Genomic DNA, 12,806 nt, shown 5'->3' with positions numbered 1-12,806 from the left:
GGCGCAGAGAAACAGTGTCAGAAGATATTAATATATTATATTTCGTTTTCGAATTTGTTTCTCGTGTGATAAATAATTATTTGTCGTGGATGGAAAAAATATATCTACTAGTGGAAAAATTTAACGATTCGTGTAGGTTTTCTGTAACCACTCGTTTGATAAAAAACCGATTAAACTCTGGCCTCGTTGCTATTGACAATAAAAGCAACCTGCAAAATATACAATATCATCAAAGCAAGCGATATTAACTGACTTCCAAAAGGAGCGTTTAACTGTGCTTTTTTGAAAATATTTGCTGGCAAAACTGTCGAATAAGTATGAAATATCATATATGCACAAGTGATGCTAACAGTTACACGTTTTTTTACTTTATGAATTTATTATTTTTGTATGAGAAATAATCGAATAAATTTTCTCACCCTGTAGTAACATATCATAACCGTACATGCTACACAAATCTACTACTGTATATAAACTTGCTACTAAATGCGCGTAGAATCGACATTCTGTAACGTTATTACGACACATATATCGTGTCAAGACACAGGAACTATAAATACCAAACAATTGTCTGTACACGTCTTTACATATTGTACGTTTATACTTGTTTTCGAATGAGCTACGTTTTCTATTATTTAAATCTTACACAAAACCATAATGTTCGTTTAAAATACGAAACTATATATACACAGTTATTTTACGATATATTTTCTTTTCTTTTCGATATTTTTTTCGACATAAAAACAAATTTTTAATAAAAAATTTATTTATTTTAGATAGAAAATAGAGAAAAAAATATTGACACAATATACGAGGATCTCGGCGGCTTTGAATGAGTAAAAGTGGAATTTTTATCGATACATTGATTTTTTTTAATTTCAGACAATTGAAAAACATACACATATACAGGGAATCGAACCAGGGTCTCTTGGATTCATGCCAAGCACCTTAACCAACTAGGCCACATATGGATAATTTTCAATTTTTTACTTCCACAAATTCTAATTTTTGTTTTTTGTTTATAAGTCAACATTGACTTATTTATGTATTATTTACTTTTAGTGGAAAGCCGTAAGATATATGACTCGGAATCCAAGAACAGTATTTTTTTTCGATAAAGACAGAGTTATTTAACGATAAAGACATTTTTTTTGTATTTTTTCGGAATTTTTTTGCATTTAAATTCCAATATTTCAAAAATATTTATCCGAAACTGCTAGAACTTATTGCGCTTGTTACAAGTACCTAAATAAAGTTAATTGGAAAGCAACAAGCATGAATTTAAGTTTCCGTGGTAAAATCAGTTTTTGTGCTGAATAAAACATAAAAGGAAACGTTCGATAAACTTTGTTTTCATCATAACTCCGTCAATTTTCATGCAAATGACTTGAAATTTTTTTCATTTTCATGGCTTTTTATAGTACTTTAAAAAGTGTACGGTATACTTTTTTAAAAAAACGTCAAATTTTTCTATTATTTGACGTTAATTACTTAGAATTTCAATCGCCAATAACTCGGAAAGTATTGACTTTTCGAAATATGTTTTAATGGCACTTTTTGCTTAAGATTGATTCCTATATCGATTTCCGTCATTTTTATCATAAATTTGACTTGACTTCCACCCCTTGGGCAAGATCGCACAAATTTTTGTTTTTAACTTCTTTAAGTAAGCTTTAAACTATGCAGTCGCACAGCTTTTAGATTCATTGACATTCCCTAGAATGACATCCCCTTTTTAAGATATTTTTACCTTACGGGTATCTGCTATTTGCTTACTAATTTTTGTAAACAAATTGAAACATTAAAGTCGATTTTAAACGATAAAGTGTATTTTTTTGAATTTTTTTAATTAAGATTAACCAAACAAGTTATTGGTTAATAGTATAGTCTTAAAGTTTACGTCATTGTATAAATATTAATAAGAAGCGAAAATCGATTTTATGTTTAAATTTGTATACAAATTTAGTAAACAAAACTTTGTCGATTAATTAATAAATGTATTTATTCGATCCTATCTTTTTTTAGTAATTCGTATAAAATGGAACTGGAAAAATATTTGGTATCGTACGATATTAGGATAAAAGATTTACGGAGAAACGAACCTGAAAAAAAACTCGGGTGTTTTTTTTTCGGAAATCTACTCACTGTATTTAGCATACTCAAGCTCGACTATCGGTCTAAATCAGGTGTTGGGTGATGTATTTTATTTGTTTTTTTCTCTTTAAAAATGTAAACATTATTTCGTCATATTCCTTTAAAATATACAAATTTACGTAACAAAATTTTATCTTATATTTTTGTGTACATAATTTTTATTTTTTTTAATTGTCATAAATAAATAATTAATAATTGTTTCCTAAATAGTGTAAACAAATATTTGAAATGTGAATGTGATAAGTTTATTTGGTCGAATATTTTATTAAATTATGTTAGACAATACTTATTATTATTAAAGTATTTCCCGTGTTATATTCTTTAATTAAACGTGAAATAATATACATCGATATGCACGATTTTTATGTTAAAAATTTTGAACCAAATTTTGTAGGGTAGTTATATATTTTTTTTATTGTTTGTGTTAAACGAATGTGTTTTTAATGTAAAAACTATTTATCGTAGGTAGATACAAATTTAAATTTAACAATTTATGAAAAAGATGAAGAACTTTGGTCATTGAAAGAATTTCACTTTTAGTTTCTATTTAAATAAATCTGCTATTAAATAGTTTTACAGTAAAATATTTCTGTTATAAAAATATAGATTTCTACTTTTAATGAAATATATTTTAATTAAATTATACTCCTAAATAAAACTATATATTATTTAATAAATCCTGCTTTAATATTTTTCGACTCCATAATAATTCTACTCTCAAATATTTATACGTTTATATAAAGACTTACACTTAAAAATAATTCTGCTTTCAAATAGTTCTAATTTAAGTTGATTGTAAAGCTACAGTATTGTAAAATAGTTTTGGTTTATTGCACGGTACATACATATAAACCAAATACATGCTATAAAGTCACGTAATGACTTATTTTTGCTTTACAATACCACGCAATTACAAAAATATATAATATATTTTGTGAAAGTGTGGCTTATAAATTTGATAATATAGATATCGCTCTTCAATCATCAATACTCTAACTATAGTCGTCTCTGTTCATCAAATGATGGGTCTTTGATGAACCGTATACTTTTATGGCATTGTTATAAACTACAAGATTGTCTAAATGTTTTAGATAGTTTTTTATCACCTTCTCTAGATTTTCTGATATAGAAATATCCAATGGAAAAAGAATAACTTATGTGATTCATAATTTTTTCAGGCAACTTTGAACTATAAAATAATAATAAAAAGTCCGATGACCTAGGAAAATTGTGATTTTTGGAAACTTTTTTAATAAAAAAATGTATTTATAAAGTTTTATTGAAATCCCTAGTATTATTCAATCCTGGTATATATCTTAAAAGAACATGTATCCAATTATTTATTATTTGTTTCTACGGATAATTGTTAGTGGGTCACAAAAAAATCGAAGGTGCTAAAATAATCTGACCAGGAACGAATATAATGAATATTAAATTCTAATATTTTAGAAAATTTAAATTTTTATTTTTGGGTGTGAACCGATTTATTAACTTAACTAATGCATGACTTAAAAATATTTTGGCGTAGATTATAAAAAGTAGAATTTTTAAAATGCTGCAATAGAATTATAAATTATTTTCCTTCAACAGACGTTAGTTCGATATTTTATTTAGAATGTCAGGCAGAAGCACAACACACGATATAAGAATGAAAATGTATGAATATTTATTTAAATGTAAAGAAAAGTATTATTATTTCGAAGATTTTTGCATCTACTTGTCATGTAGATAAAAGGGTACTTGATATACTACGATGAATCGAGAACAACAATGTTTGCTTTTCGATACATTAAATCAAACCGATGATGTTTTGATAAAAGTCAATATAGAACGATGCATCGATGTATTTTGATTTGATGTATAAGGCAAAAAATGGACAGTCATATTGATATGTTCACTGGCAAAAAGTACTAAAAAAAAATTCGTTTAAAATTTTGAATTGGGATACTTCAAAAACTATATGCTTATATAATTTTAGGAATTTTTTAAAATTGAAATTGTGCGAAGATGCTTTTAGAATTCAAAAACAAAAACATTAATTTGTTCTAATTTATAATTTCTTATTATTTTATTTCTAATATTTATCGAATTTTAACTGTCGCTTAAATTTGATAAAAGTCTTTAATTTGGAATGAAAATTTTAATTTTTACTATACGTCAGAAATGAAACTTTTAATACGTAATAGAAGTGTTGAAAGAAGGACACTAGGTTCTGCATTTACTGTTTACGCTCTGCATTTAGTCCATGAAACATTGATGGCAAAATCTATTACATAATTTGATTGTTTATCATTTGAGCGATACAATCTATTGAATGATTTTAAAAAAAGTTTCCACTCTCATATTTCAAAAACGGGATGGAAAATTAAAAAAACCGAAAAAATGCATACCGGCTCCTTTTAGGTGAAATAAAAATATAGCATTCGGGTTTTGAATTCGGGAATCCACGTCTTCATTGTCAAACAGAGGACTCCTTCGTTCTTTTTAATTAGAACTACACACTATTTGTATCAAACTCTTGTTATTTGCTTTTTAACCTCCGAATTATAAAAAGGAGTGTTATAAATTTGACCGCTTTGTGTGTGCGTCTGCCTGTCTGTGGCATTGTAGCACTTAAACGGATGAATCGATTTTGATATTTTTGGTTTTTTTTGAAAGGTAATTTAATGAAGAGTTCAAGTGCGAAGTAAGGGTTCCGTACCCGAAAAAACTAAAAATTGGCGATGATTTTCCAAATTGTTTGGAAAAAGTTCTGAGTAAAAAGGCAATTTAATGGAGAGTGTTCTTAGATATGTTTCAAATGCGAGTTTAGGGTTCCGTAGCCAAAAAAATCCCCGACAATTTTTAAATTTTGTAAATTGCACTTGTTTGCTAAAAAGAACCAACAAGAAAATTTTGAACCAGAATCTTTAAATAGTATTTTTATTTTTTTTATTGGAAAACAGAACATTTGTAAAAAAATTTTTTTTTCTTAATTTTATTCCTAGAGATTAGCTTTAAAAGACCGTATCATTTATCGAAAATTAAGGTACTTGTTTGTCCATGAAGACGTAAATATTTTCTCTTCTTCTGTTTTCGAAATACAAGGGTGAAACTTTTTAAAAAATCATTCTGTATAATTAATTTAATGGTGTTTTTATTTGCGTGTTTTGATATAATCTTACTTTAGTGTATTACTCTATAATTGTGTTACCATAAGTAGACTATTAGGAACAAAAAACTGTCTATACTATCTATGCGTTATATTTTAGTAAATGGAAGACAAATTACTCATAATTGAAAATGAGTTTGAGTTTTAGAAACTCAATTTTGTAGTAAATAAACGATCTAATCGGATTGAATCTTCTTTCAACCGATGCAGTAGTAATTATTTTGTTGTTTTGCAACTGTAGATATATATTACTTCTGTATTTGTGTGAATATAAATAATTATGATAAGATATAGAAAACACCTAGTCGGTATTTTTGTCTCAGTTCTATAAAGGGTCCTATTTAACGCAAAATTTTAATTTATTAAGTTTAGTTTTTAATGACGCAGTGATATCTGAATTTAAAAGTAAACTCATCTTCACTTCTGATGTAGGAACATTTGAAATTAAACATATGTTTCTGATTAAAAGAAATCCATAAATATATACTGTTATTGGAAACATCTTTTTTTCAAAAACAGAAACGATTTAATAGAAATTAAAAGCAAATTTCAACTTTCTTTTTCTATGTCTGTGTGTGTGTGTTTGTGTGCCTGTCTATGGTATCGTAGCGAGTAAGCGGATGCACCGATTTTGATTTTTTTGTTTCGTTTGCAAAGTAATTTAATGGAGAGTGTTCTTAGCTATGTTTCAAGTGCGAGTTTAGGGTTCTGTACCCGAAAAAACTAAAAAATACATCATGATCCTCAAAATCGGTTCAGTTTGGAGAAGGCTGTAAGGAAAAAGATAATTTAATGGGGAGTGTTCTTAGATATGTTTCAAATGCGAGTTTAGGGTTCTGTACCCGAAAAATTTAACCTGGATTTTTTAAATTTTGTAAATTTCCCATGTTATACAATCAACCTTGTAAAGGTTTTTCTTATAGATATTATCGTAAACTTTAATTCCTACATTGTTTGTTTATCATAATTTTATGGAATCGGGTTTTTTATTGCTTAGTTTCAATGACCATTTCGGAATTCATGTTAGAATATGGCTGTATTGTTTCAGTGAAACAAATCAAATGTTTTGTTGATTATTTATTTTTCTTTAATAAAATTATAGTAGTAGTATAGTAGTTTGACAATAGGTCCACTTTTACTTAAGAATTGGTATTTAATTTGTAAAACCAAAAAAGAACTGTTGATTAAGTATAAAAAAACATACTTTCGTGTAGGTATATATCTTAAAATCCATTTTTGGAAATGCTTTAAATAACTAAAATTTAATAAAACAAAAAATTCGGAAAATTTATAAATGAAAGTTCTTTTTTATCGATTTGTTGAAAAGAAAAAAACTGTACATCAGTTGTGTGTGTGTGTGTGTTTTGAGTATATGTATGAACAGTACGTCTTTGTATTATATAAGGTGTTCTCTTATTGACTGCAGAACTATTGCCTACTGAAAAAACTGAGAAAAATAAGAAGAAAATGTTGATAATTACCCTACTCTTTTTTTAATCAATGAATAAAAAATGCATTGCTCAAAATCAAATTCATTCAATAAAAACACTACCTAAACAGAGGATGTTTTTTATCATAGTGGTAGGCGTCTCTAAAAAACTCTATTTGGCTACTTATATTATTATAAAAACTAACCCATGAAAACCAAGTATTATTACACTCCCTTTCTTTGTAAATTAAGTGTTGTACGCAATCTATCGTACGAGTATCACATACGTTAGGCATGTATTTAATTAAAACGGACCATAATCCGTTAAAATGAAATACATGCTAAGATACACATACTCATAGACAAACCACACTATGTATATTGTGTTGAAGTTGTAAAAAGATGGGTACGATGTTTAAGATTTGTGTTATGTATTACACAGTTTACCCCCCCCCCCCCCGTGCTGCTATTAATATATAATTTCATATCTCCCACATCTAATTGTCTCTGTATTGGTTAATTATTTTTTTGTTTCCTTTATAAATAACGACAACAAAATATTTTTTTTAGTATTCACTACCCAATTAAAGGAATTTACAATCAATTATTGTTTTATGATTGTCCCGTCTATATTCCAAGGTAACACCTACTAGTTTAATGAATTTGATAGGTCTGTGAATTCATAAATCTTTGTACTTTTCCCATTGCCACATCTCCCGATTCAGGCCTCAGATCGAAATTTGGTAAAGAGCTTTTCCATTTGTCTTGATAAGCTCAATTTACTGGTATAATTTTCTGCTATCAATAATAGAACACCCTGTATATACTGACTGTATTATACACATATACATGAAAATGTTTTTATGAACTATAATTACCAAACTACCTTAAGAATGAAATATTCCATTTATATTTTGTTCATTTATTATCAAAACCAGTCGCTTGTTCTTCTATTCCTAAAGAATGAAATAATTAAGTGATGTATTGGACACATATATGCGGTAATGTTTTTTTAAAATGAGTTATATTGTAGGTAATGTATTTTTTTTTTAATGAGTTCATATTGCCGCTAACATCTTTTAAAATGAACTGCAATTAATTATTTATAAGTTGAATTGATTTTATTCAATTCAACCACGTTTCAATAACAACTTGTTGTACTAAATAAAGCATGAACAAGTTTAAAATAATTTTAAAAAGTGGTGAAAGGCACTGCATAATTTATTCAAAGAATTATTACCTCAGTGCATTATAAATATTGTTTGATTAAAATAATATAAAATTTAATTTTACTGTATGATTCAAATTATGTATGGCATTATTATTCAAGTTAAAATATAGTTATCGTTATCAAATTGGAGCCGAAGATCTGGTTGTGTGTAAAACTATGAGTTGGCTAACTTCTATGAACCGAATATAACATGGTCAATCTGGCATAAATTCCTTCAACGATTTTCAGAAGTTTTTTCTAGAATCGTGTAGCAATACCATACAAATATTTCATATTTAATATTCTACTGAGTAGTTTCAAAGATCTCAAGCTGAAATTGATAATCCAAATAACTGACCTATTGAACTAATTTAATTTTGAACAGTTTTGTTGAACCATAGAACCGAATTCAACGCTGCAACTGAAAGTATTTGTACCTTCTATATATTATTAATATAAGTTTTTTAGTTTTCATATCAATATTTTTGTATCATGAATGTAATGATATTGACTCCATTTTAGTGTTTTGCCTTGCTTCGGTGCCTCCTAAACGAGGCGAGGCGAGGTATGATGTTCCAGAAATTTTTTAAAATTATTTTTTGTTTTGTAATTTTATAGTGAACATTCTCTTCGTTCAAGGCCTAGGCTAGACGAGGGTCTACCCTAAATTGGCTAATTAAGAAGCAGAATTGTGTGTAAAAAATTGTTTAATCTTAGTTATTGAAATAAATACCACGATACTCGAAATAAAATGCTAATAAAATCGTGGTATTTTTTTCAATAACTATGTCTCAACTCGAAGTCAACAAAAATTCATCCTTATATGTTTAATCTTATAAATTGACCTAAATCCGCTACTGGGTCAAGGCCATGGAGTAAAATGTTGGCAGATTAAACAATTAATATGCGCTGTTTAAATTATTATGAGCTGATATTTTCGCTTTCTTTTTGGCTAAAAATTCCCTCACTACCATAAAATACGGGCTCAAAAAATCACTTTAAAATGGCATAAGGATGGAATTCTCAGAAAAAAGTTCCCTTACGTTCTTCGATTAATATTAAATCAAAATTTATTAAAAAAGAAAAAAATTGTAGAAAATAAAATTGACTATAAATTCCTATACTTACGATATGGTTATAAAATTTAAAATTTTGATATTAGTACTAATATTTTCTGAAATTATCAATATTAAAAACGATATAGTTAAGCAGTAAGCTCTATTCTTGGTATTTCTGGTACATCTAGTTCAAAAAACTGAAAAGCCACTTTCTCTTACAAATATAGTTTTATCCTGATATATTCTAATGATGATAGTTTCAGGGCATTCTGTTTTATCTACTAGATATACAAAAGATCAACAGCTTTTTTATATACACAAAAGGTCGACGGTTTTTTAATTCATTTATAAAAACTTCATTATGATAAAAAAACAATAAACTTAATATTATTATATAAGATGATATCTATGAATTTACATAATTTAATACTTTGAATTGATCTTAAAAAAACAATTAATGTAAAATTAAATCACAATTCTCATTCAACAAGTCACTTAATAAAACATTCAACAAAAAACAATTAAACACCCTGATGATGAATTCACTAAACTAAAGTTATAAAATAAAATGTTTAAATCATTACAATAATATACAGTGTGATTTAACAATAGTTTGGCATCTTTGCTTTCATATCATTCGAAGCATTCGAGAATACTTAAAATATTTACATCAACAATTCTCATACAACTGTTTTTTTTTCGGTTTTTTGTTATATACAGAATGTTATTTTACTGACTGCAGAACTGAAAAAAATGACAAAAAAAAAAGAAGAAAATGTTCAATACCAAATTTGGATCTGTGGCCTAATTGGATCTGAGGAGATAATTATCCTACTTTTATTTTGTGTTATGTATTACACAATTTAACTCCCCCTCCCCGTACCTATATTAATATATAATTTGATGCCTCCCTCATCTAAGTATCTTTGTATTGGTGAAATAATTTGCATAATTTTTTTTATTTCTTTATAAGTAACGACAACAAAATATTTTTTTAATATTCTCTATCCAATTATATCAATTTACAATCAATTTTTGTTTTATAATAGCCCCCTCTATATTCTAAAGTGACACCTACTAATTTAATGAATTTCATAAGTCTGTGAATTCATAAATCTTTCATTTTCCCATAGTCATATCTCCTGAATCAGGCCTCAGATCGAAATTTGGTAAAGAGCTTTTCCATTTGTCTTGATAAGCTTAATTTAGTGGTATAATTTTCTGCTATCAATAACAGAACAGTCTGTATACTAGTAAAAGTTTACTTATTTTTCTTCATGTAATTATCGTCTGAATCAAGCAAGCTTTTGAGCATTTTGAAATCGTTTTATCAAAAAAATAGATTGCTTCTGTACTTAATAACAAAACTATGTTGTCGAAAAATATTACGAAGAAAAGAATGTGTCATTAACTATCGTCATGATCAACTCTTGGCAACACTTTTAAATTAGAAAGTTATTCTTTATAAAAAGGCGAACATATTTAGTTTGAAATATTTTTTTTTAATTGAAAACCGAATACGAAACGGTTTTTCTCAAAATGTCGGTACTACCCTTTTTTGTAAGGATTTTGTGCATTTATATTCAGTACCTAAACTATAAAAAAAACTTCTGTAATTTAATGCAGGAAAAAATTTTCTGTGGTCTAAATTAAATAGTTTATGGACAGAAATTGAAAGCAAAAATTTATCTCTTTGTATATTCATTAAGTGTTTGAAAAAGAGTAAGAGATAAAGAAAAGTATGAAAAACTCTCAATGAGAAAAATAGTCTTTATAAAAAAAAAACTTTTGTAAGAAATCTTTTTCGAAAAGTACCTAGAATACGTAGAAGACATGCGAAAAAACAATTTTTAGCAATTTTCCGGAGTCAGTTTTTACCTTAGGTTACTTATCGTTTAATAGTGATTAAATTTTTAATTTAAAGTGGTTATGGTAAAGCTATCTCTTATCAGTTACGAAGCAGGGTAAACTTTTCATTGCCTTGAAAGTCTTTAATGTCAGCTCAAGGCGTGCACGTACCATCTTTATATATTTTGTTTGAAGCATATTTCTCGTTAAAACGAATTTCGTGCGTTTAAAAAGCTCTGTATTTTAAGAAGTTGTAGATGAGCATATTTTATGTATTCAAATTAAATATTCATTGAAAATGCGCTTGAAAACAAAAGCCAACTCTAGCTTTTAGCCCTAATTATTTGGATGCAAATGAGCTTAAGATAATTTGTCACGAAATTTTTGTGTAGAATTATTACAGATGTGATGATATTATGCTAAATTACGATTGCCACCTTGTTTTAAATTACAAATTTTGTTAGATTGGTTCGACTATTAAAAAGATATTTTGATAAATTTATGAAAATGTTGAGTTTTTGCGGATAATTACGTTCTATTTACTGTTATTAACAAGCAAGAATTTGTAAATAGAGTGCATTATAGAAAAAATAACTAATTAATTAAGTGCTGTCCTAGGGATTGTGAAAAATTCCGCCCTATTACCTATTTTAATGAAAATTTCTATATTCAAATACAGGTCTGTTTAGGTAACGGCAGTTGAGATTTAAATAAACTATTTTTGCTCATAAAAACAGTGTTTTATTTCGAATTAAAAAACTCAATAACACTAAAAATTAAATAAATTAAAAAATTCGATAAAAAGCATTCATACCAAAAAAAGAATTTACAAAAATTTTTAATAATCAACATTCTATCAATTCGATATGTAATTTTTGCTAACGCCTCTTGTGAAATTCGAATAAGCAGGCGAATTTATTTATTCAGATTGTGTAAATATTGTTTCATTTTATTTGTAGGTATTACCAAAATAACGCCACTATTACATTTTTTTACCATGTACGTAGGTGGTACGCCGGATGAGGCAGAGAAGTGTGCGATTTGGAAAACGTTGTTAAACAAAAATCCAAAAAACTTTCCAAGTTATAAAATTATTAAAAAAGCAATTATAAAATGCGTAAATTGAATTTTGGAGTAAATAAAATCGTATTTATAAATATATAAAGTTATTAAGGATGTACGAGCGCCAGGGAATTTTTATAAAAATAAATTATTAAAATTATTAAAGTAAATAAATGACTTCAAAAATAGGCATATTTATTAACATTTGTCTTATGGGAAAACGATAGATGGATTATATGTTTTCACAGATTTCTCCAAAACTAGTCTGGAAACTATAAAAAATTATTTAAATGTTAAAATTAAAAAAGAAACCCGTTGCCCGACTACTTAAGGATGTATGAGCACAGTAGTGGAGATACGAATTAAAAATATATATATTTTCAATTGTGATGGTGAATTATAAGCTTGACAACATAAGTAAGAATAAAATTTTTCGATATCTGGAATAATTTCGAAAATTGAAAAATATCAAAAATTGAAAATTTTGTTTAATGATTTAACTTTGATATTTCGAAAACCAAAAAAGAAATCTATATAAATTTTATTAGTATTTTTACAAAGTTGAAAAAAAAAATATAAATAATTTCAACCACAAATCTAAACTTGCTTTGGCGCTCGTACTACCTTAAGTATAAGGTTAGTTTCTTATAAGTTGAAAGGTATTAGGAGAGAAAGAAACTGTACCAGGACAATCGACCACCAATAGTCGACTCACCGAAAGAATCGAACTGACGTTATATGCTTCAGATCCTGCAAAATGTGATAACTAAGTTGGTCGATTGGAAGAATGTTACATGAATGAACGTCATCTTATCGGAGTGATTTTTTGAGCGGTTGCTCAATTACTTTAGTGAACTCCTTTGAATGTTTTTTTATGCAATTCAATACTTTAAT

The sequence above is a fragment of the Chrysoperla carnea genome, chromosome 1 (assembly GCF_905475395.1).
Source record: "Chrysoperla carnea chromosome 1, inChrCarn1.1, whole genome shotgun sequence".
Taxonomy (NCBI): Eukaryota; Metazoa; Arthropoda; class Insecta; order Neuroptera; family Chrysopidae; genus Chrysoperla; species Chrysoperla carnea.
The sequence above is the reverse complement of the archived record's forward strand: the minus strand, read 5'-3'. Positions refer to the sequence as shown.